Genomic DNA, 27,152 nt, shown 5'->3' on the forward strand with positions numbered 1-27,152 from the left:
TTTCTAATTTTTACAAAAAAAAAATTTTTTTAATGTTTATTTATTTTTGACAGAGAGAGAGAGAGAGACAGAGCATGAGCGGGGGGAGGGGCAGAGAGAGAGGGAGACACAGAATCCGAAGCAGGCTCCAGACTCCGAGCTGTCAGCCCAGAGCCCGGCGTGGGGCTCGAACTCACGAGCCGTGAGATCACGACCTGAGCCGAAGTCGGATGCTTAACCCACTGAGCCACCCAGGAGCCCCAAGGTATTTTTTTTTTAACCAGATTTCTCTGAATCAGTGAATTATTCTTAAAAGAAATTTTAAGTAACTGTTTGGTCACCGCCCAGCGCCTGTCTTTGAATCAGTTCCCTAGAAGCCAGGCCTGAGACCGTTTTGAAAGGATGTGGTTTATTGAAAGGAGAGCCCTCTAGAGAAAGGGAAAGCCGGAAGTGGATAGGGTGGGGTCGGGGGAGGGGGCTTGGCTGGAGATCAACTTTTGTCTGACCCCCTGGGAAGCTCCGGGGCATAAACAGCACCGCGGAGCTCTGCATTCTTTCAGGCCCTCATGCCAATAGGTCATCGGCTGTGGACTCTGGGGGTGGCAACAGAGGCCTTCATTTCCAGGTGAGCCAGCTGCCATCCAACCGCGGACACGTCTTCAGAGAAAAGGGTGGCTCTGAGCAATCGGGGGCCAACATTCACAGCACGTGGGGGGCGGGGGCCTTAGCCCAATAAAGGGGATCCGCTGGGCCACCTACAGAGTTAGAGCCAGCCGACAGCAACAAGAACACATGGGCTGCCCGTCTGTTCTGGCTCCTTCCTCGCCACAGACTCCCCTCCCCAAGACTTCCTCCTGAGCCTTCCAGGAATGAGAACGGATGGAAGCACTCTACTTCCCGAAGGCCTGAGAGGTGCTGGCCGCCTCAGGTGTGGGAAAGCTTCTCTTATTCTGAAGCAGGTGGCTCATAAACCAAGGGGAGGGAAATTCTTTCTTTTCCATTCTGGCTGCCACTCTCCCACAGCCAACCCGTAGAAGAGGCCACCTTCCCTAACCTCCTGTTCCACTGCTCCTGTCCCTTCCAGCATTTCCCAGGAACTATTTCTAGCCACTCAGTCCGATGTCTCTGTCAGGCCCTTCATAATGTTTTTGTTTTTGTTTTTCTCTTGGGTGTAGTACATGGTTCAGCCACAATACATGACAGATGCTTAAACTTTCATTCTAAGTAGAAAACCTAGTCGAGATGCCACAGAGGGTTCCAAAACCTTGAGGACGTAGTAACCTGATTCAGCATCACAGCCGAATCTAATGTTTCTACCTTTGGCTAAATGAAAAACCACAACCCTAATAGGTTTATCTTAAGAAGAAAATCTTGTCATGCACGTAAAAAGCAAATGAAAAGTACAGAACACAATCCCTAATCCACCCCTGGGGGAAGGCCCAATGTGTGTCCTTTCCTCAAGGCTGAGGGCACAGTTTGGATATCCCCAGGACGTGAAGGCTGCGAATCCGTACCCTCGATTCTAGAGCAATAGTTACCAAAAACATGTTGACGGGATAGCTACAAACCTACGTTTGCTGTAGAATTTCTCGAACCGCGCACGGAGGGATGTGTATAGCACTCAGAAGAAATGAGAATAAAAGCATTTTGACTGGTTTGCCCTTCTTCCCTCTCATCCCCCCACCTCTGCACTGGAACCACAAAGAACCTCTCAACATAGGAAACTGATCTTGTCACCTGTCTAGTTAGCATCATCGGGTGGCTTCCGATGCCTCTTCCAATGAAGCCCCGAATCTGCGCCATGAATCCTAAGGCTCTATTTAGCGCAGCCCAGCCCGCCTTTTTGCTTTTACCTCACAATTCTCTTCTCACTCTCCACACTCCAGCCACAATGACTGCAAATGAGCCACAGGTCTCTGCACACGCTTCGTACCTGCTTAGGACAGAGTTGCCATCATGCTTCTCCCAATGCTCACTAAACTTTCAGACATCAGCTCAAATGACACATCTGTTGGGAAACTTTCCGACACCAACTTCACTCCCTCAGACAAACTTCAATTCCTATTTTATATGCACTTAAGAGTCTTGTGTCTCTTTCTTTCAGAGAGTACTTATCACAGCATGTATTTATATTTTGCTTCTGTGATCATTTGATTCTCTGCCTCCCTCATTGGATGGTTGGGATTTTGTCTACTTTGATCACCATGATTCCCAGCACCTAGAATGATGAAATAATTTGGGGAAACTCAGAGTTAAAGAGGAGGATGTGGGTCACATGGAACAGAAGCAAAGCATCTTAGCCAAGACTGCCCCAGATGAGCAAAGCCCCAGCCACTCAGCTAAATATTTTTTATGCCATTGAGATTCTGTGGATGTTTGTAACCCAGTATGATCATGGTCATGTATGACTAATATGCAGAAATTTTCAGAACTTTTATCGTTATACTCATAAGCAGAGTAAATCTCCAGGAGGGAATTTAAAATATACAGCATCCCAGGGGCACCTGGGCGGCTCAGTCGGTTAAGTGTCCAACTTCCGCTCAGGTCATGATCTCACGGTTCATGGGTTTGAGCCCCACATTGGGCTCTGTGCTGACAACTCGGAGCCTGGAGCCCGCTTCCGATTCTGTGTCTCCCTCTCTCTCTGCCCCTCCCCGGCTCGCGCTCTGTCTCTCTCTTTCTCAAAACTAAACATTTTAAAAGAATAACAAAAAATGAAATATACAGCATCCTTCACTTATTTGACCATAAACTCACTTTTTTTTTCTCATGGACTATGTTATGGGAGTACTTTTCTGATGACGTGGGAAATGCTGTTTTAAGGACGTTACCAGCTCTAACGTTCATTCTGTGATTCCAAACAGCACATAGCTTAGTTCTTAGGCTTAACCTGTAGTCCTTTTTTATTTAGATAATTATAGGTATCCCTATGAAATTAGAAGAAATAACACAGAGAGTTCCCATGTACACTTTACCCATTTCCCCCATGGCAATATTTTACAAGAGTATAATGTAATATGACAACCAGAATATCAATGCTGATATCATCTACTGATCTTATTCAGAGTTCCTCAGTTTTACTTATACTTGTGTGGGTAATAAGTCTACACAATTTATCACAAGTGTAGATTTCTTACAAAACTACCCCCGCAGTCAAGATGCAAAATACTTCCAATACCACAAGTTCAAGGACCCTCATGTTTTTTTTTTTTAATTTTTTTTAATGTTTTTATTTATTCTTGAGACAGAGAGAGACAGAGCATGAACGGGGGAGGGGCAGAGAGAGAGGGAGACACAGAATCGGAAACAGGCTCCAGGCTCTGAGCCATCAGCCCAGAGCCCGACGCGGGGCTCGAACTCACGGACCGCGAGATCGTGACCTGGCTGAAGTCGGACGCTTAACCGACTGCGCCACCCAGGCGCCCCGCATGTTTTATAACTACATCCCAAATTAACTGAAAGTGAGTCACAGATCTGTATATAAACCACAACACTACAAAACTCTTAGAAGATAACATAGGAGAAAACCTTTGGTTTGGCGTTGGGGCAGCTCATTGAGAGGACACGATTACCAGTTGAGCAGTGAGCTGGACCCCAGTAATCAGAGGCTCCTTACCTCTCCCCTTATCCTTGGAATGTGGGTTCCACCTGGGCCTTCCCTGCTCCCAGAGGCTGTTCCAAGAACACAGCTTTGATTTAGTGATGTGGTGTTAAGACCATCCAGACAGTCATACATGACTGAACCCAGTTAATTCCTCTATGTAAATTTTTTAGAGTTGATGGGCAGCTGTGGAGATCTACTTGTCTTGTTGTTGCTCAAGACAAACCTCACAGGTAAGTTCCCTTGCTTATTAAACCCATCCATTACCAACCTGGAGCAGCCGGCCTCTTTCTCTGGTCTCTCCTTGCCCTGTAAGTATGGGAGCCAGTTTCAGATTATACCTGGGATGCTCCTACAGAGCTTGAGCACCCACAGTTGTCAATGACTTTTAAAAATTTTTTTAATGTTTATTTATTTTTGAGGGAGAGCGACAGAGAGCCAGTGGGGGAGGAACAGAGATAGAGGAAGACACAGAATCCGAAGCAGGCTCCAGGCTCTGAGCTGTCAGCCCAGAGCCCGATGCGGGGCTCGACCTCACAAACCATGAATTCACGACCTGAGCCGAAGTCTGACGCTTAACCAACTGAGCCACCCAGGTGCCCCGGCAATGACTTTTTAAATAGAACACCAAAGACATGATCCCTAAAAGAAATAAGTGACAATCTGGACTGCACTAAAATTAAATTTTTCTGCTGTGCAAAATGACATTGTCAAGAGAATAAGAGAGGCCACAGAATGCGAGGAAGTAGTTGCAAAGGACACATCTGATAAAGGGCTATTATCCAAAATATACATAGAACACTTAAAACTCTATAATAAGGAAACAAAACAACCCAATTAAAAAAATGAGCCAAAGCCCTCAACAGACACCTCACCAAAGAAGCTATACAAATGTCCGATATAGAGAATATGGAAAGATGCTCCACATAATAGGTCATCACAGAAATGTAAATTAAAACAATGAGATACCCCTACATACTGATGAGAATGCCCCAAGTCTGGAGCACTGACAATACCAAATTCCGGCAAGGATGTGGAACCACAGGAACTCTCACTGCCGGGGGCGGGGGGGGGGGGGGCGGACAGCAAAATAGTTTAGCCACTTTGGAAGACAGTTTGGCAGTTGCTTACAAAACTAAGCATACTCTTGTCATACAATCTATCAGTCACACTTTTTGGTATTCACCCAAAGGAGTTGGAAACTCACGTCCCCACAAAAACCTGCACGTGGGTGTCTACAGCAGCTTTATTTATAATCGCCAAAACTCGGAAGCCACCAAGATGTCTCTCAATAGGTGAATGGATAAATAAACTGTGGTACATCCAGACAATGGAGTATTATTCAGTACTAAAACGAAATGAGCGATCAAACCATGAACAGACACGGCAGAAGCTTGAATGCATATTAACTCGTGAAAGAAACCAATCTAAAATGGCCATATACTGTTCGATTCCAACTATATGACGTGCTGGAAAATGCAAAGCTATGAAGGCTATAAAAAGATCAATGGTTACTAGAGGTTGGGCAGAGGCAAGGATGAATAAGTAAAGCACAAGAGATTTTTAGGGCAGTGAAACTCTTCCCCATGATACTATAATGATGGACACATATCATTATATGTTTGGCCAAATCCATAGAAAGGCAATCTCTCCCTCTTTCCTACCATATTATATCACATGGTTTCTCAGCACTGCTCTTCTCTGCTCACGTATTTTATTCTTTTCTTTATTTCTTCAGTTATCTTGGTTTCTCTGTGCTCAGGGCCATCCCTCCACAGACCCTAAATTACCATGTCCTCAGTTCAAACCAGACACAGAGGATTCCTATCCTTCTCTGAATCCTGATTCTTTTGTTTTAATATGAAATTTATTGTCAAATTGGTTTCCATACAACACCCAGTGCTCATTCCAACAGGTGCCCTCCTCAATGCCCATCACCTATCCTACCCTCCCTCCCACCCCCCATCAACCCTCAGTTTGTTCTCAGTTTTTAAGAGTCTCTTATGGTTTGCCTCCCTCCCTCTCTAACCTTTTTTTTTCCTTCCCCTCCCCCATGGTCTTCTGTTAAGTTTCTCAGGATCCACATAAGAGTGAAAACATATGGTATCTGTCTTTCTCTGTATGACCTATTTCACTTAGCATAACACTCTCCAGTTCCATCCATGTTGCTACAAAGGGCCATATTTCATTCTTTCTCATTGCCACCTAGTACTCCATTGTGTATATAAACCACAATTTCTTTATCCATTCATCAGTTGATGGACATTTAGCTCTTTCCATAATTTGGCTATTGTTGAAAGTGATGCTATAAACATTGGGGTACAAGTGCCCCTATGCATCAGCACTCCTGTATCCCTTGGATCAATTCCTAGCAGTGCTATTGCTGGGTCATAGGGTAGGTCTATTTTTAATTTTTTGAGGAACCTCCACACTGTTTTCCAGAGCGGCTGCACCAATTTGCATTCCCACCAACAGTGCAAGAGGTTTCCCGTTTCTCCACATCCTCTCGAGCATCTATAGTCTTCCTGATTTGTTCATTTTGGCCACTCTGACTGGCGTGAGGTGATATCTGAGTGTGGTTTTGATTTGTATTTCCCGGATGAGGAGCGACGTTGAGCATCTTTTCATGTGCCTGTTGGCCATCTGGATGTCTTCTTTAGAGAAGTGTCTATTCATGTTTTCTGCCCATTTCTTCACTGAATCCTGATTCTTAATCCTCAGGACAGAGAATCTAGTTGCCCTAGCTTGGAACACATATTGTCCTCTAATAGTTAGCAGTGGATAGTTGCTGGGAATGACAGGAAGGCACCTGTCACAGAGAATTGATGTATGACTGTCACCCTTGTGAGGTGGATCGTCACAGGCAGGTCAAATCTATCATAAGCAGTCTACTCAAAGCCCTACTCTAATTTGGTGATGATATGGCATTTTGTTAGAACATGATACTCTTTCCTCTAGTGGAATTAGGTGTTGAATTTCAAGTTGAAATAAAGACATGTTTGTGTTACATCTTAAAATTATGAAATCCACCTAGATAAAATCTACTTACATTACCCTTAAAATCTACCTGTACCCAATTTGGGCCTTTGGGAAGGTGGCAACAACAAAGCAAAACAAGGTTAAGATAGTCCTATATTCTAGCCTCCTGCCCGCCCCTGTACTGGATACCTTTGGCCCATACCTTATAGGACATCTGTGGATGAGTATAAGGTACTTTAGGGTTTTTTTTTCTATTGTTTATTTATTTTTTGAAAAAGCGCAAACAGGGGAGAGGCAGAGAAAGGGGAACAGAGAATCTGAAGTGGGCTCTTCCCTGACAGCAGTGAGCCTGGCGTGGGGCTTGAACTCGTGAACCACGAGATCATGACCTGAGCCGAAGTCTGACGCTCAACTAACTGAGCCACCCAGGTGCCCTGGTACTTTAGAGCACCCATTTCTTACTATTGGTAAGGACAAGAAATAGAGCTGGAGAAGGGCATCTAGAAATGGTTGCTTCCTACTGACCAAGCTTTTATCCACGTATGAATTCCCCAAATGGATAGAACGCTAATAATTAATAACACAAGGCTAAAACACTGTCCTGAAGACTAAATGAGAAGACACATGTAAAACACTTAGAATAATGCGTGGCACTGAGTAAGAGCTTGATAAATGTGAATTATCATGTAGCATCTTAGCACCGTCAACCATCAGTCACCAACCAAGTGGAACGGTTGAAATTCTCAAGGAACACACTAGACTCAACTCTTAAGTGGTCAGTAATGAGCCACACTGATGGGTATTGCTATGCAGGGTGGTTTGGTCATAGGCAGAAATGGCCTCATTGAAGAAGTGATGGGTTTCCATTCATACGGGTGTGTTAAGCAGATATACTTAAGGACTGGTCATCGGCATCCTTTGTATCATTCAAAATTAGACACAGACATTCAGAATTGACCATGAATTCAAATTCCAAAACAAAACTAGCATCAGTAAAAATTCCTTTTGTTTCTTGGCCCTTTTCATTCTCCTTCACAATATATGGATGAAAACCCTTTTCGAGAGAGCTGGCAATTTTCAGAACTTGGTCCACTGCCATGTGGGCAAGAGTGCTCTTTATCATTCGCTCTAATTTTCAGGATGTATTTTTGGCCCTAATTTATATGTTCTGACAAGGGAAATTTGTGTGTGCATTGGAGGAGTTGAGTGATTTTAATTTGGTGGGACCCGGGGAATAAGACACTGCTCATGTAGATGGTATTTTTTCAGGGTGTAGTTATCAGTGTTTATTAGGGAATAAATGAGAAAATCAATCTTTTCTCCACAAGTAAATGGAAATACATTTTAGCTGTATTAATGAGGGTCAGGCAAAAGGTTTTCGTGTACAGATGTGTTATTAGTTAAAACTGAGTCTTTCTTTTCAGTGTTTGCTATTGGGGGAGCTCAGTAACAGTCCAGTTATATTTTAAAGGTAGAGTCACAGAAAATTCTATTCCAACTGGATAGTCTAAGTTCATTGCTGGCTTTTAAAAATAAAGGCTATTACTTCCTTAAATTCTTACTCGGTGCTGACATTGCACCCTAAAGCTCCTATCCAAAAATACACAACAGGATGACACATAAATCCATCTACCATATGATCAAAAAATAAATAAAGGCTCTGGATTGCTTTCTTGTCTGTTTCAGTTCTTCAAAAGAATTATCTAATTTCCTCATTGTTGTGGTTATACTATAGTTCCTGGGATAATAAACACCAAAACAAACAAAATAAAAAAACAAAATCCAAAAGTGGTGAGAAAAGTCTATTAAAGTCATAAGCTCACAGGAGTTCTAAAGGAGGACTTCTCCAAGAAAAAGGAATTAATCCCTTCCCTTTTTCAAGGCATCTGGGAATCTGGAAAACTGTTGAGAGTCTAAAGTTAGGGTCATGCAGCTCTGGAATAACGTCCCAGAACAATGAATAAAGTATGGCAGATGATGTCAATTGGTACACAATAGCCATCCCAACCCTCTTCTCCCTTGCTACTTTCTATTAAAGAGGTTAAAAAAAAAAAGCTTACATTCCTGGTCTCTCCTATAGATACAGATGTCCTTGTGACACCGATCTGGTCAGTTAGATCGAGAAGAAGCCTGCTGGGAACTTCTGGAAAAGATCTTTTTCCCTTATAAAAGAATAAATGTGCCAACAGTACTCTCTGGTACAGCCCCTTCACCCTTTTTCCTGCCCTGAATGTGGACACGGGATGCTCTGATGCATAGAACTGCAGTAGCCACCTTGACTTAGGTAACTACCTTAAAGAAAAATGCACCCTATGTCTTTATTCTTATATAATTTTTATTTACTACATAGTATTCAGTTGATGCATATGGCAGTTACTTCATCCACCCTATTGGCTATCTAGGGTTACTGTGGTTCTAGATATAATTTTTAAAACCCTACACAGAAAACCTTGAGCATTGTATAGCTAAATTTTTGTGCATAGTAATTATTTTCTTAGGCTTTTCCTCTAAGATCAGAAACAAGACAAGGATGTCTATTCTCACCACTGGAAGTCATAACCACATAAATCAGACAAGAAAAAGAAATAAAAGGCATCCAAATTGGTAAGGAAGAAGTAAAACTTTCATTATTTGCAGATGACATAATACTACACACAGAAAGTCCTAGGAATGCCTGGGTGGCTAGATCAGTTGAGCATCAGACTTCAGCTCAGGTCATGATCTCATGGTTTGTGAGTTCAAGCCCCGTGTCAGGGTCTGTGCTGACAGCTCAGAGCCTGGAGCCGGCTTTGAATTCTGTGTCTCCTTCTCTCTCTGCTCCTCCCCTCGCTTGCACTCTGTCTCTCTCTCAAAAATAAATAAACATTAAAAAAAAAATTAAAGAAAATCCTAAAGACTCCACAAAAAAAAAACTACTAGAACGGATAAATGAATTCTGTAAGGTCACAGGATGTAAAATCAATATACAGAAATCTGTTACATCTCTAAACACTAATAGTGAAGTAGCAGAAAGAGAAATTAAGAAAACAATCCTATTTACAATTGCATTAAAAAGAACAAAATACCTAGGAACAAACTTATCCAAAGAAGTGCAAGACCTGTACTCTGAAAACCATAAAACACTGATGAAAGAAATTGAAGATGACACAAACACATGGAAAGATATTCCATGTTCATGGATTGAGAGCACAAATATTGTTAAAATGTCCATACTACCCAAAGCAATATGCATATTTAATGCAATATCTATGTAAATACCAATAGAATTTTTCACATAAGTAAGACAAAGAATCCTAAAATTTATATGAAACCACAAAAAAAAACCAAATAGCCAAAGCAATCTTGAAAAAGAAGAACAAAGCTCACAACCTCAGGTTTCAAGATATACTACAAAGCTATAGTAATCAAAACAATATGGTACTGGCATTAAAATAGACACATAAACCAATGAAACAGAATAGAGAGCCCAGAAATAAATGCATAATTATATGGTCAATTAATCTCTGACAAAGGAGGCAAGAATATGTAATAGGAAAAAAGTCTCTTCAACAACTGGTGCTGGCAAAACTGGACAGCTGCATGCAAAGGAATGAAACTGGACCACTTTGTTACACCATACACAAAAATAAGCTCAGAATGGATTAAAGACCTAAATATGAGACTTGAAACCATAAAATTCCTACAAGAAAACATAGACAGTAATCTCTTTGAGAACAGACAGACATTTTTCCAGATAGGTCTGCGGCGACAAAGGAACAAAAGTAAAAATAAACTTTAGGACTACACCAAAATAAAAAGCTTTTGCACAGCAAAGGAAACTATCAACAAAACAAAAAGACAATCCACCAAATGGGAGAAGATATTTGCAAATGACATATCTGATAAGGAGTTAATATCCCAAATATATAAAGAACTTATACAACTCAACACCAAAAAACCCCCAAACAATCCAATTAAAAATGGGCAGAAGACATGAACAGGTATTTCTCCAAAGAAGACACATAGATGGCCAACAGTCACATGAAAAGACACTCCATATCACTAATGATCAGGGAAATGCAAATCAAAACCACAATGAGGTATTACCTCACACCTGTTGGGATGGCTAAAATAAAAAGCAGAAGAAACAACTAGTTGTGGGGAGGATGTGGAAAAAAAGGAACTCTCACGCACTGTTGGGAATGCAAATTGGTCCAGCCACTGTGGAAAACAGTATGGAGATTCCTCAGGAAATTAAAAATAGCATTACCATAGGATCCAGTAATTCCACCACTGAGTTTTTACCCAAAGAAAATTAAAAGACTAATTCGAAAAGATATATGCACACCTATGTTAATAGCAGCATTAATTATAATAGCTGAATTATGGGAGCAGCCCAAGTGTCCATCCATAAATGAATGGATAAAGAAGAAGTGGTATGTACACACACACACACACACACACACACACACACACAGAGGAATATTACTCAGCCATAAGAAAGCATGAAATCTTGCCATTTGCAACAGCCTGGATGGATCTAGAAGATGTAAGGCTAAGTGAAATAGTTCAGTCGAGAAAGACAAATACCATAAATTCACTCATATGTGGAATTTCAGAAACAAAGAATAAAAGGGACAAACAAAAAAAAACCCAGACTCTTAAATATAGAGAACACATCGGTGGTTGCCAAAGGGGAGGTGGGGAGGAAAGGATGGGCGAAATAGGTCAAGGGAATTAAGCGTATACTTATCGTTATGAGCACTGAGTAATGTATATGATTGTTGAATCACTATATTGCACACCTGAAACCAGCACAACACTGTATGTTAATTACAATGGAATTTTTTTTAATGTAATAAAATACAATAGTAAGAAATAACAATTTCCTTAGGAAAAAAGTCTTAGAAATTGAATTGCGAGGCCAACAGATATGAATGTGTTTAACAAATTCCCCATACACAAAAGTTCTGTCAATTTTCACTCCCACCAGCAGTTGTAGGTGTGTGTCTGTTTTTCCACACTGTCCTTATCATGGAAAATTACTTACGCTTTCAATCTTTTACAATCTCGTGGGTGAAAAATAGTATCTTCCTGTAGATGCAATTTGCATTTTTAAAAATTTGGCAAGGGTGAACTTTAGAAATATGTTTATAGGTACATCCTTTTGGTGAATTTCTTATTTGTATTTTTTGTTCTCATGTTCACTGAAATTGTTGTTTTGTGAGTATTCTTTATATATTAATACTCTTAATTTCTCTATTATGTATCTTACAAATATGTTCCCTAATCAGATGCTTTAAAAATTATGCTTTTTGGCGTTCCTTGACAGAAGTTTTTTTTTTTTTTACTTTATAAAGTCATACTAATCCATTTCTAAAAAATTTATAGCATCTGTCTTTGCTGTCATAGATAGAAATGGAACAGAACCTGTAATTTTTTATGCCTTATGTAGACTAGCAGAACTTTTCATCTAATCAATGTAAACAAATTAAAAAGGGGGAAATAGGAAGCATTACGTGTATCTTAATTATTGTGCACAACTCTAGAAACTTTTTTCTTTTTTAACATATTTAGCCCTTACACTGTAGAGGGTGCTATGATTGGGCCTACTTTTACAGATGAGAAAACTGAGGCTCAGGAAAAATATTATATTCATTTATAGGATTTGGAAATGAATTTGCTATTTTATATTATCCTGGAAATTTACATTTGTTTCTTAACCTTGATGGCTATGACTTTTCCAGTCATAGTTATTTGATACTGTGGATCTGATCACGGATCTGACCCAACTGTAGTTCTCTCTCAGAACAAAACTGGACTCCTGGACTTCTAAGAGCTAAAGAACACAAATCACAGAACTTTCCCAGCCCTAGAGAGGTTACCTCAGTGCCCAACTCAAATGCATATTCTTAGGGATGGGGAGCAGAACTCCAGGTGTCAATTTCTACCACCGGGATGGAGACAACTGGGTTTAAATGCATCTCTTTTATGAAATCAGGACAAGACAACATTCTAAGGAAAGCCCAGAAGAAAACATCCGAAACTTCCAAGTTTTAAAGATTTCTCTTCTGTTGATTTCATCCATTAAGAAGAACCTGGAAGCAAACTGCCTACATAAACAAATAAGCTGATGTTTATGACATGCGACAGAGCCCCTGTGCCCTCAGTATTCCTCAGATGCCAGGGTCTTAGTTAATAGCAAAACGATCAGCAGGTGTCTTCGAGACTGCTCAGTGCGAAAGGTTGTGCTAATGAGGAAAGCTGCGAAAGGTCAAAGCGGCGAGTGCACAGAAGGCATGTGTTCTCAGAGAAGCAAATGCCTTTGGAATTCCCCAGAGGGAGCTCGCATTTTTGTGCAGGGTAACTGTGCCCAAGACTCAGAATTCTAATTTCATAGAATCTTAGGGTTGACAGATCCCTTAAAAGTAATTCAAGCAGATTAATGGTCATTTGGCACTTGGGCTGGGTAACTGGGATTGACTGCGAATGGGCATGGCGGGGCTATCTTGAGGGTGATGAAAATGTTCTCCAACCGAATTGCGGTGATAGTTGATCATCTCTATAAATTGACTAAAAATCATTGAATTGTACGTGTTAAATGGTGGAATTTTATGGTATTTCAAGTACGCCTCAATAAAGCAATTTTTTAAAAGTAATTTGGTCCACCCCTTTCCCCAATGCTTGCAGCCTCTTTTATCCATTGCCTCACCATCTCTCCTCTGGCTTTCTCTGATCTACCCGCAAGAGAGAAAGTCAGATAATTCACTCTATGTATAGTCTCTGATAATGAGGGATGGGGGTTTGTGTACAACGGTGTTTCCAAATTCTTCAACATGTGAAACAATACATTGAAATACTTGGGAATTCTCGGGGGTTCCCCAACTTATAAATTATTCTTTAAATACATCCATGTTCTTCATACTCTGTACTATTACAGGTATCTAAGAACCTTTAATGAATGATACATGTTAAGTGGTATTTCCAACGAACAGTAGCCTACGGTGAATATTTGCAAACCAGAAATATGAAAATTATTGCATATTTCTTGAACATTATTTGAATATTCTGATTGTTCAACCAAGTTAAGAGCACTCCCCAAGATCACATATTTTACTCACAATTTAAGGACTGATTTTGCTTCTAAAACGTGTTATTCTAATGTACAAATCCACACACTCCTGTTTTTGTTCCCGGAAATGTTGACCTTAAACTTTCACTCCATGAGTAAGCTTTGGCTCATGCTTTTGCTCTTGCTTTTGACTTAACATCAGTAGATTCCTTGGATATCATAAAGTCTCTGGATTGAAAGTTAACTTTTAATTCTTACAGGAGAATTATAATACCCCCATTCTCCCAATGGGTTTATCTTAGAATGTGGAATTCAGAAAAACACATAGGTGTCCTAGGGAAATTCTGGGGAAGAAACTCCACAGGGAAACAGTAATAACAGTGGTGCTCAAAGTGTGTTCCCTGGACCAGCATCATCAGTATCACCTGGAAATTTGTTAGAAACGCAAATGATCAAGTTCTACCTCAGATGCACTGAACCAGAAAGCTAGGAGTAGGACCCGGCAGTCTGTTTTTGCAAGCCCTCGGGTGATTCTGATCTAAAGTTTGAGGAGTAGTGTTGTATAAATATCCTGGCTCTCTCACCTCTAAGGAGAAATGACCAGAGGAACGTGTTCTACACTTACTCCCAGAGCTTCCCTCACCAACTGAGACCTAGTTGCCTCTAGTGCTAACTGGCTTGATAACATACCCTTTATTGACTGCCTTCTCTTTCCTTTTACTTCTCTACAGATACTTCCTTGGGTCACCTCCCAAATAAACTACTTGTACCAGAGTCCTTGTCTCAGGGGAAACCCAAACAAAGATACTTTCCACAAGCCCCAAAAGGCAGGTGAAGAAACAAGAACAAAAAGTTCTGGTGTTGGACAACCCTGGCTCAGATTTCAATGTGCCACCTAAGTGTAGACTTTCTCTGAGCCTGAGTTTCCTCATGTTACCTGAGGATCTTGGAGAGGTGTTAGGAAGACAGATGATAAGAAAGGCCTGGAGATGCTCGGCAAGTGGTAACAATTACAAACAGACATAGTCAAAAGCGAGCTAGGCATAGTTTGAATACTTCCAGGTGTCGGACAGCTCAAAGTTAGGAAATTTCTCTATGGCCTCTCTTGTGGCCTACAATTATAATCATAGTAGGTTAAGCTATATTCAACAGTAACAAAATGCCCCTAAAATCTCAGGGGTCTGTTGCAACAAAGGTTTATCTTTTGCTGCCATCACAGTCTAACAATGGTTGAGAGGGACCATTGGCTCTTGTCAGAGGAAATGAGACTGAGCGGAAGATTACACATCAAGTTTTGTAACCAAGTCAGTAAGTAATATGAACTCTTAAGCCTACAACTGATTGGCCAGAGCCCAGTCAGATGGTCTCAGAGAGCTGTACCTAGAAAGTGAGACAGTATTTGGTCAAGAGAAGATTTTCTCTGTCACAGTTCACACACCTACTACGAGAAACTGATGGGTTTTATGTTTTGGCTCACCAAGGTTATTTTTCCTCCCTTGTTTGTATATGTTCTGCCCAAATGTCACATCCACAGGTATGTCTCAATGTCCTTCAATATTGAGAATGTTCTTTGAATCACTATGTGTCTGTCCCTGTAAGCTTAGTGTGTGGTCTCCATTCTTTCCATACTGGAAGGGATAATCTACTCCATTCGGTTCAGTTTTTGTTGACTGATTCTTCAGGTATTGGTGCAGGATGTACAACCAACCACGCGTTCTGCCTAGCTGCAGATGTGCTGTTGAATGTCCCAGTTCCTCTCACCCTGGGTCATTTTACCGCTATTCATCTTGATTGGTCATACTCAAAACTCAAAATCTGATTCCACGTCTATGTATATTTCCAACAGAAATGTGTATACAAAGTCACTAAAGAATATCTTTTAGCATGTTCATAGAAAAATATTTGTAATTAGCAAAACCCGAGAACTATGCAATTGCCCATCAGTAGAATGGATAAATTGTGGAACATTTACATAAAGGAATATCATATGGCAACGAGAATGAATGATCTACAAATATGTGCATCGATACGGATGAATCTTACCAACACAGTGTTGGCCAAAAGAAGCCAGACAAAAAAGAGAGCCTATTGTGTGATCCCATTCCTACAAAGTTCAAAACATACAAAACTCGTATGGTATGAGAAATCAGACGAAGGATTGCGTTTGGGTTATCACTTGATCGAGGAACAAGGTGGGACCGTCAGATGCTGGAAATGTTATGTTGTCTTCATCTGGGGGCCACTTACATGGAAGTTTATTCAAATTTGTTTTCAGCTGTGGGGCACCTGGGTGGCTCAGTCAGTTGAGGGTCTGACTCTTGATTTTGGCTCAGGTCATGATCTCGTGGTTCGTGAGTCTGAGCCCCGCATGGGGCTCCACAACGTCAGTGTAGAGCCTACTTGGGATTCTGTGTCTCTCTGCCCCTCCCCTGCTTGTGCTCACTCTCTCTCTCTCTGTCTTTCTCAAAATAAATAAATAAGCTTAAAATTTTTTTTTCAGGTGTATGCTTAGGATTCGTGCAGTTTTATGCACGTATGCTATGTTTCTGTAAGTAATTAAAAGCTACCCTGCTTAACCTTTTTCTTCAATAAATCCTCACCATATGTTCCTTAAGTATAAGGATTTAGTTTTACTCATTTTCCTCTCCCAAGCACATAGTAGATGCCTAATTAATTTCCATAAAACTGAACATAAAATTATTCTATTCTGCTTGGGTCAGCCTGTTACAGCTTACTACTGAAAAAAAATCAATTAGATTCCATTTCATTTAATCCAATATCTGATTGTTGAACTGTTAGATAACCTACAACCTAGCAAGAAATTAGATAATAAAAATAATGTCATCATAATATCATAATAATAACTTAGTCGAGTGCTGGCTTAATGCCAGGCACTGAATTTAATACTTACAAAAACTGTGTTATAAGTTGTATCTTTATTCTCATTTTATAGATGAGGAAACTAAGACACACAAATTCTCAGCCCAAGGCCCTTGACTAAAACAAAGTGAGTCAAATTCCAGAACTCCTTCTTTTAATTATTAACTATATTAGTTTTTTATTGTTATATAATAAATCACTACAAACTCAGGGGCTTAAAACAACATACACTTATTGTAGTTTCCATGGGTCAGGAGTTCAGGCACAGCCTAGCTAGGTCCTCTGTCCGGAGTCTTGAAACGATACAATCAAGGTGTTAACTGGGCTACATTCCTATCCGGAGGCTTGACTGGGGAAGCATCCACTTCCAAGCTCTTACACATTTTTATTTTATTTTTTATTTTTTCACAAGTCATTTTATTTTTTTGTTTGTTTGTTTGAGAGAGAGAGAGAGCAGGGGAGGGGGAGAGAGAGAATCTTAAGCAGGCTCCACGCTAGGCGTGGAGTCTGACATGGAGGTCAATTTCATGCCTGTGAAATCATGACCTGGGATGAAATTAAGAGCCGGACATTTAACTAACTGAGACACCCAGGTGCCCCTAAAGTATTTGTATTTTTTAAATTTTTTTAAGTAGGTTTCACGCCCAGTGTGGAGCCCCATGTGGGGCTTGAACTCATGACCCCGAGATCAAGACTTGAGCTGAGATCAAGAGTCAAATGCTCAACCAACTGAGCTACCCAGGCACACCTAAATTCATTTTCTTGCCATTAAATGACTGAGACCCCCATTTTCTTGCTAGCTGTCAGGTGGGGCCCAGTCTCAGCCCTCGAGGCTGCCCTAACATCCTTGCCACATGGCCACCTCCAGAGGCCCTCTCACAACATGGCAGTTTACGTCTTCAAGGCAAGCAGCAGAACCTCTCTAATCTCGAGACCCTCTTTTAGAAGCCTCACCGATTAGGTTCAGGCCCATCCAAGATCATCCGAATTTTAATTTCAGTTAATTCAAAGTTAACTGATTAGGGATCTTTATTTACCTCTGCAAAATCTCTTTACCTTTGCCATATAATGTAAGCTAATCGTGGGAGTGATAGTCCATCATATTCATAGGTCCTGCCCACACTCAAAAGGTGGGGGATTATATAGGATGTGACACCAGGAGGTGAGAATCTCAGGGACCATTTTAGAATTCTATGTACCATATCTTCCTATTTAAACACAAGCATGTTGGATGTTAGGAAAGATGATGTGGGAATATCCAATACTAATTGATCCCGAAATCACCTTCCATGGGGAGACTTTGGGTGATGGGGCGAGATGGGGCCATTGCCCCCCTGGCCATGCCATGTCCATTGTGAGGCAGGGGAGACATGGGTGAAAATGCAAAAGAGGTGGGGCATGGCACCTGCCTGTAAGTTCTCCCCATCTTCTTTAACATCTCCCCCATCTCAGGAATCGCACGCCATTCCAGAATCCTGGAAGTATCTTCAGAACCATCTGGGACAGACGCAGGCAGTGTCCTACTCTATAGCCCTCAGTGCCGCCACTGAAGGAGACGGTTTCTGCTGGCTGCCAACTTCCTTCCTCGAGTACTCGCCTCGTGTCTGTCTGAGCACTTTCACAGGAGAGGAGCTCGCTCGGCCACTAGCGCCTAACACAGATGCGCAGGGGACTCACAGCCTCAGGGAAAACCCTCCCGAAGGGGTGCAAGTGAGTAAATGCCCCTTCCTTCTCATCACCTAACTTTGAGGTATGTTCCACACACGTCCTCAGAAGGTACCAGTGGCACTGAGTCTCCCTTTCATCACTTATACTTTCTGGAGCCACACCCCCCCCCATAACTGGTAACACCCAAGCCTTTGTTTGCTTTAGGGGATGGGGAGATCAACAGAGACTCCCTTTCCCTCCCTTATGCCTCATCTTTAATTAATACCCAAGTTCCCAAGTATTTCTTGCATCCCCAATAGCTTTTCCATAATTTATGTCTGCGCCATTTATTGCTAGGATGAATGCACTGATCTTCTGATCTCCTTCTCCCTCAGCCGCCTGCAACCAGGCTTCCCTTGGCTGTCAGCATGCTCTTTCTAAAATGCAAAACTTATCTTGTCAGCCTCCTTGCTCACAACCTTGAAAGGGCTCTTCTCGAGTAATTAGAATCTAAAATTCCTTAGAGCAATATACAAAATGATTCAGTCATTTATTCAATGAGTAGTGATCAAGCGTCTCTTTTGTGTAGGCACTCCGCTAAATGCCAGAGATGAGAGAGGCACACACGATCCTCCCTTCATGGGGTTTAGAGTTGAAGGAGACACACATTTAAGCAACCACCCACGCAGGTGAACACGCAAATACCACAGCAAAGTGGTTTGAAGGAAAAGCACAAGACCGTAGAGTTCCATTGTCCAATATAGTAGCCACTAGCCACATGTGACTATTTAAATTTAAGTCAATTGACATCAGGGGGCGCCTGGGTGGCTCAGTGGGTTAAGCATTTGACTTGGGCTCAGGTCAGGATCTCACGGTTCATGGGCTCAAGCCCCGCGTCGGGCTCTGTGCTGACAGCTCAGAGCCTGGAGCCTGCTTGGGATTCTGTGTCTCCCTCTCTCTCTGCCCCACCCCGACTCATGCTCTCTCTCTCTCTCTCTCTCTCTCTCTCTCTCTCTCTCTCTTTCTCTCTCAACAGTAAATAAACATTCAAAAAATGTAAATCAATTGACATCAAACATTGAATGCTTCAGTCTCACTGGCTACATTTCAAGTGCTCATTAGTCACATGTGATGTATTGGACGGTGCATATATAGAATTTTCCACTGTCACAGGAAGTTTCATTGGATAGCGCTGCTAAAGGCCTGTCTAAAAAGGCAGACTGCATCAAGACTTGGAGGTGGGGAGATCTGCAGGTCGGAGGGGGCCTCTGCAAGGAAAAGCCATTAGAGGTCAGACTAAAAGGATTGTAGGAATTGGCCAGAGTTGGGGGGGGGGGGGCTGGGCAGGGAAGGAGACAGTGAGAAACCTGGAGAGTCCACAGGACAGATGGAACCTGGTGACTGAGAGAGGAGGTAGAAAGAGATACAAAAACTGGAAAACAAGGTAAAGCCAAGTAGGGAGGGGTCTGTGCAACTCATGCCAAGGATTCTGAAATTTTTCCTTAGAGCAACATGAGGACATTTCCCCAATTTTAAAGCACAGCCATGTTCCTGGTTTTAAAGGGCCACTTATTCTCTGTGCATTTATGCAGGAATGAGAAAAGACTAGAAAGGTTCCCTTTTAACATATTTTCTTTATGTAATACTATGTTTTTCAAGTATATTTCAAAGAAATATTAAATGTATTCATTTATTTTATTTTATTTTTTTATTTTTTTTTCAACGTTTATTTATTTTTTGGGGGGACAGAGAGAGACAGAGCATGAACGGGGGAGGGGCAGAGAGAGAGGGAGACACAGAATCGGAAACAGGCTCCAGGCTCCGAGCCATCAGCCCAGAGCCCGACGCGGGGCTCGAACTCACGGACCGGGAGATCGTGACCTGGCTGAAGTCGGACGCTTAACCGACTGCGCCACCCAGGCGCCCCTAAATGTATTCATTTTAACTACATTAAAGGACTTCATTGTGTAAATAAAACACAGTGTACATTTTAAAGCATTCAAAGCAATGCATTATGTTAAGGTTCTACACATGGAAGTAAAAGCATACAATCGTTTATAGGAGTCAAATACCCCATCTTCAGGGAAAAGGAGGAGGATAAAAGGATAGGAGAGAGGGAAGGAGATTTAATTCTTTTTTTAAGCGTATTTAGAGAGAGAGTGAGAGAGCACAACCAGGGGCGGGGCAGGGAGAGAGGGAGAGAATTCCAAGCAGGGCCCGCACTGTCAGCACAGAGCCCGATGCGGGGCTCAAACCCATGAACCATGAGATCGCTGTTAATGATCTGAGTCGAAACCAAGAGTCAGATGCCCAACTGACTGAGCCGCCCAGGTGCCCCTAAAGAGATTTAATTCTATTTTTACTGTTTTCTTTCTTTTCAAAGAGATCCAAATCAACAAAAGGAAAAATACTTATCTCTGTAAAAAAAATAACATTTTCGCTGTAAAGGAGTGATCATATTTTTCTGATTTAGCTACATAAGTGCACATTTTCTCTATAGTGAATATTAAAATAACTTCTGTTGAGAGTTCTCATTATTAGTTTCTAAGTCCTAGAAGCAACCTGTAGAAAAAGGTTCTCAAATATTTAAATCAGCCATTTAAAACAGGTAAAGGACTTTGCAGGGGGGGGGGAGGGGGATTTGAATATTGGCTCTGCCAGGTTTGCTGCATGATTTATGATGAATGACTTCACTATTGTGATGGTCAATGTCTTTGTCTATAAAATGAACAGGACAAGAGTACCCTTCTCATATCGTTTTCATTATGAGAACTGCATCAGTAAAAAAAATATCTACTGTTCCTATATCCAAGAGATATTTCTAGATGGGCTGTCAACTGCAATAATAGAAGCATTACTTTCTTAAGCTTAAAAATGATCAGGTTTTGGCCATTTAATATTTAAATGTCAAAAGAAGTTGTGGTTTATATACACAATGGAGTACTGCGTGGCAATGAGAAAGAATGAAATATGGCCCTTTGTAGCAACACGGATGGAACTGGAGAGTGTTAGGCTAAGTGAAATAAGTCCTACAGAGAAAGACAGATGCCTTATGTTTTCACTCTTATGTGGATCCTGAAAAACTTAACAAAAGGGAGGTTAGAGACGGAGGGAGCCAAACCATAAGAGACGCTTAAAAACTGAGGGTTGATGGGGGGTGGGAGGGAGGGGAAAGTGGGTGATGGGCATTGAGGAAGGCACCTGTTGGGATGAGCTGGGTGTTGTATGGAAACCAATGTGACAATCAATCAATCAATCAATCAATGTCAAACTATTGACATTTCCTAGCTAAAGTATTCTAATCCCCAAGGAAGCAATGAGCCTCCTTCTGAAACATTTGGAAAATAGGAAAAATCCCTCATAACAACAGCAATTCTACGGCTAAGAGCAAAGCTGCCGACTGATTTTGCTGATAAGAAGTAGTTGAAAAAATGGTGGTTAAGGTTGCTTTTTCTGAGTGATGCTGGAAGGTTCCTCAGCCCGTGCTCTGTAGCATTAGCAGTGCTGTGTCATGGGTGTTAAAGGACTCACACAATAGGAATTGTACTTTTGAATGTAGTGCTTGGATTGCCTGAGATAAGAGCTGGCAATGGCTGTGAACCCTAAGCTATTATTAACAGGCCAACTTAGATGTGAACCTCTCCATTTCGTTCCCTCACACAGTGATTTTCACAAAAGCCAGAACATTACGGTTATTTTTGCCTATTTATTTCACTTAGCTTGGAATGATCTTTGGTTCTCCAATTGGCCTATGAAGAAAACAATACCTAGGCGTGGTGTTTTGATTTTTAAAGGCTCACAGAAAATCTTATGGGATACGTTACTATCGTAAGATGAATGAGCACATTTTAAAATAAGTTATTTCCTTTTCAAGCACTCCAATTAATCTTCTATTATCCTTCTATGGCTTCCTACTTGTTAACATTTTTACAGATACAAACTTGCTCCGTCTTCTCCTAAAAAACACTGGGAAGATTTTTTTTTTTAATGAAACCCCTTCATCCCTACCAGAGAGGGCCCCAACTCTACCACACTCGGGGTTCTCAGAGCTGTCATAGCAAGCTTCTTCCCAGCCACGCTTTCCTCCCCACCCCAGTGACTCTCCAGGCACGCGTGTGGGTGTCTTAGGCTGTGGACCCCAGTAAGCTGGCCCTGAGACACGTACTACATTAGGGAAGCAATCCCTGGACAGATGAGACAGGAAAGGGGACGAAGCCGACGTGGTCACTGGGTACATGACTGCTATGGGCACAGCGGTGTCACTCCAGCTTGAGACTGCTGGAGAAGATCTAGAACATGTCTGAGAACTGTCCCACCTGAGGGGCAAGGAAGCTAGTGTCAACGGTCACTATGAGTCAACGGCTGAGGGTGTTCTTAGAGGCTCCACTGCTTGGCACACATGGTTGGCCCAGTGCACGAACAAATCTGCTTCCAGAGCCCGAAAAAGTCCTCAGCCTTCTAGAGAATTTAGTATCTGAGAAGAATGCCTTTGGGGGGTATATTAGTCTCCTCTTGTCACAAACTTAGTAGCTTAAAATAACACAGATTTAGCATCTTATAATTTTGAAGATCAGAAGGCTAAAATCTGTTGGCAGGGCTTCAGTCTTCCGGGAAACTCCAGGGAAGAATCCATTTCTTTGCCTTTTCCCGCTTCTAGAAGCCACCCGGGTTCCTTGGCTTGTGGCCTCTTCTTCCGCCTTCAAAACCAACCGCATAACGTCTTCAGCCTCTGTTTCCGTCACCGTATCTCCTGCCCTGCTTCCGACCCTCCCTACTCTCTCCACTTCTCTCCAGTTCTCTCTCCCAGGTTCCGGGAATCAGGACATGGACACTTGAGGACCCGTTGTTCTATATCTACCGCAGGTGATACAAGAATATTGAATGCCCAGGGGATATGTGGGGCACTGACAGTGTTTCTTCTCAGACAGAGTTAAGACTCCGCAAGATAAATGTCCTTAATCAGTCTTTGAATACTTTATGGAAAGAAAAGGTAGGTGCTGCACAAGAACTGTTACTTTCATTTGACTGACCTCCTTTGTGGCAGAACCCCAATACACATCATATCAAGGGGGACATCTAGTTGTTATTTTGGCATTAGAGTTAACATGTTTGGAGGCCCGGGATCACAGAGGAAAGCAGAACCCCTGAATTTCAATTTCTCGTCAGATTCATGAGGGAACAGAAAGCCTCAAGACGATCGCATCTTAGTTTAGGGGCCCATCTAATTTTAAGAAGTTTCATCAAACGCTAAAAATGCGTTTTCCTGGGGAACGCTGCTGCTCTGTTTATGAAAACAGATGAAAATCAAAGGAAGGACTCTGCCTGCCTTGATGAGCTTTTGCCAGAGGAACCAGGAGCTCCGGAACCAAGAAAGCTTAACAGTTGCCAAAAAGAATGAGGATGAACAGAGGAGAAAGGGGGAAAGCCCTGGAAGAGTCACCAACAAAAAGGGACAGGTGTCTCTTGCTATTCCTTCTTCTTCTCTAAGTGGAGCTTCGAGAGCACTCTTCGCATCCTTATTTATTTTTTTTGTCCCAAAAGAATTCATCGAGCCATTTATTTCCGGAAGAATTTCCTCAGTACTTCCGAGAAATGCAAGTCTTATACCAGAGACAGAAGTTAAGAGGCGAGCAAGGAGTGGGCTCTGTCTTCAAGTTCACGAGTCCACGTTAAATAGTTCGAGGCAGCCAAACAATGTCAGCACGCGACGATACTTCCCGTCTGTAGAACATTGAATTCTTTGTCCCCGGGTCTTCACTCAGCTAAGGGGACATTAGATACCCACTTCCTCACCAGATCTTCTTGACGGACAGTGACTTCTCTGCCCCCACCCCCCCAGCCGAGTTTGGGTTTCACTGTGCAACTTGCTTTGGACAACAGGATGTGAGCGGACATGCTACAACCAGAGGCTTGACGTATGTTTGCTCTATCAAGCTGTCTTTTTCAGTCTGGTGCCCTGTCATGAGAAGTACATGCCCCACATAGACACTGCTTCTTCATCTTGGGTCCCTGAATGAGACGGGTTGGGTTCGTCACATGCCCTGGGTAACCGCTAGTCCACAGAAGATGAGAGGCATGCCAGACAGAACTGGATTCAACCTGGAGCCTCGAACCTGAAGTCTGGAACCTAGATCTCAGACCCGGGAGCCCAGACACCAGCGAAGCCCAGTCCAGATGCACCCAAACCACAGACCTGTGAGCACTGGAATGATTACTACTTAAAGCCACTGGGCTCAGAGCCTGGAGCCTGTTTCCGATTCTGTGTCTCTCTCTCTCTCTCTCTCTCTCTCTCTCTGCCCCTCCCCCGTTCATGCTCTGTCTCTCTCTGTCCCAAAAATAAATAAACATTGAAAAAAAAATTTAAAAAAAAGCCACTGAGTTTGGGGGTGGTTTGTTAGTAAGCATTATCATGGCAATATCTGACTGATACACTGTAACAGAAGTTGGAGATAAAGGATCCCAGAAGGTGGAGGAAGGAAAACTAATGCTCAATAATGACAGAGTCAAAGAAGGAGCTGAGAAACAAAACAGAAGGCCTCCACAGAAAAACAGAACAGGAAAGAAGTAACCATCCCATGGTAATGCCCTCCCTTCTGTAATTAATAGAGGGCCAAATGAGGAAGTCTTCCAAGTGCCAGGTCATTCTGGGCTCGGCTAACGTGAAAGGCAAGACATGGTCATGACTTCTGCCCCTTGGGGCCTCTCAGTGTGACCTCCTCCCTCCCACCTGTGCTCCGGCCTTTTATAGAAACGACCTTTTATAGAAACGAATTGGAAAGAATCACAGTCTACAAAGCTACACTTAAAGAAAGCCAAAAGACATAGCTTTTTGTTTAATCCTTTAGCATCTTATGTGGTAATCTTCTCCTGAAATTTGAAAAAAAAAAAAAAATCACCCTAAATGAGAAAAACAGTTTGCTCTAGCAATGCGAGTCCCACAGTTAGTCACAGATAGGGGATCATATATTTTTGCCGCAACGAAAGACTCTCAGTCTCTCTGGACCCACTAGCTTCATTTCAAAATGTGAAAACTAAGATGGCAACCACTAACATAAAGTGTTATAGTCCTAGGACCGGATATAATTTTTTAAAAAAATTGGAAATCTTTTCCAACGGCTCCTCAAAACAGTATATGGGGACCTATCAGCCTTTTATAGGTTTTCTGTTGATCAGACTTGTAAGTTTCAGTGAGACAAATATATAAACATTCCTCTCAGGTAATACTTCTGAAATACTCGCCTTCATCAAACCCACATCGCAGATACATTAAAAACTAAGTCGAGATGTCCACGTTAAGGTCTGCCTACGGACTTGCAGATGGGAGATACACGCATATTAACGTACATCCACATGCTAGGGTCCCTGAGACATTTTCCTGCCCTAAGAGTGGTGTCCTTTTAAGCTGAAATTATAGTTTGTGGGTCTGACTCCTCTGGATTGCCAACTTTCATCACGTGGTAAGGTAGAGATTAAGAAAGTCGCCCCTATGCACACCAAGCGCGCACACACACACACACACACCGCGCACACACTCGTGGAGCTGTCAGCCCTCAGGATTTGTTGTTGTCGCGATTTCCCCTGTCCTCCGTGCCTTCCAAGCCCTGCACCAGGGATCTGCATGCTTCCCCAGGTAATCACTCTCCAAAAGAGCTGTCAAGGCTTGCCCTTTCTCAGCAACCCTTCTGGCTCAGGTTCGGGAAGCCGCACAGCACAAGGGAGTGGGGAAAAGGTCATTTTGGAAAGGGTTTTCACCAACTATGCCACACCGTTCACCTAAGAGTCACGTTGTCTCATGGGGGTGGATTACACAACCCCGTCTCAGTTCTTTCTATTTCTTCTTCCCACAACCTCTCTGTAGCCGTGAGATCTGCACGATGATCTAGCATCTGACCACAAACTGTATCAATGGACAGCCAAAACAAAAGCAGAACTGACTCCACCCGACGTTGGCTACCTTTTGACTGAAACTCTGGGAGGAAGGGTTTTGGTTGTGGTTTCTGCCTTTCAAGAAAAATACAACTTGGAAACGGAAAGCTGTTCTCAGCGGTGAAGGCAGCCCCAGGAAAGTTCAGGAGACTACCCAAACCTGTTTTCGACAATTCAGCGTAAAGGGTGACCCTCTTCTGCCCTTTCTCACTTGGGTTCTTTGCTTCTGAATAAAAGTGTTTTCTATTATGAGAGGTAAGACCAGAGCCCCTGGGCTCTGAAAATGGTTTGTGTGACTTCAGGCAGTGGTCTTTGCAAATATGACACCATATTCTTGCCCCGGAGTCCACAGAGACCCTTGTCCATGTTGGGAAATAGGACCCAGTGGTGTAGGGAGCACGTTGGCACAGAGTCTCCGATGCTGTAGGACCAGTCCGAGATCAGCCGGTGAAGGGGGGAGGGGTTGGGCCTCCGGTAACATTCTCCCCTCTGAGCACCATCTCCCTTCCCTCCAAGAGCCATTCCCGCTCTGGAAAGCCAGAACCCCACAGCAACCTTCCCCCGCCACCCCCCTCCTCTGCTCTCAGGGATTTCTCTTCCGTTGGTGTGTGTGTGTGTGTGTGTGTGTGTGTGTGTGTGTGTGTGTGTGTGTTTTCCCCAGTTCTATAAAAGTTGCCCTTAACTGAAATGCGCCAGGGTCTTCCTCTCTCCCTCCCCTCTTATTCCGCATTTTCTGCTCATCCCGTAGCACTTCAGTCCTCCCTCCAAACAACCCTGGGAGTGGCAAGGCGTGTGGATCCGCAGGTCCTGGGCCTCCATCTGCATCTCATTGCGCCACCTAGTGGCCCCGTGGTCACTGGCAACCCACCCTGGGAACTGCATTTTTTCAGTTGAAATCTTGGGGATCGCCAAGCTGGCCTGAGAGGACTCTTTGAGGAGAAAGTGAATACGAGAGGTATTGTTTTGTAAACTGTTGATTGTCAACGTCAAGCTACGATAACTAGTAAATCTCCTTTCTCTGCCAGCTTGGGCTGGAATCTTCTCTTGCTTGAAAACGTAAGCACCTCAAACCCAGCTTCTAAGTGACAG

Source organism: Leopardus geoffroyi, chromosome X (assembly GCF_018350155.1).
Source record: "Leopardus geoffroyi isolate Oge1 chromosome X, O.geoffroyi_Oge1_pat1.0, whole genome shotgun sequence".
Classification (NCBI taxonomy): Eukaryota; Metazoa; Chordata; class Mammalia; order Carnivora; family Felidae; genus Leopardus; species Leopardus geoffroyi.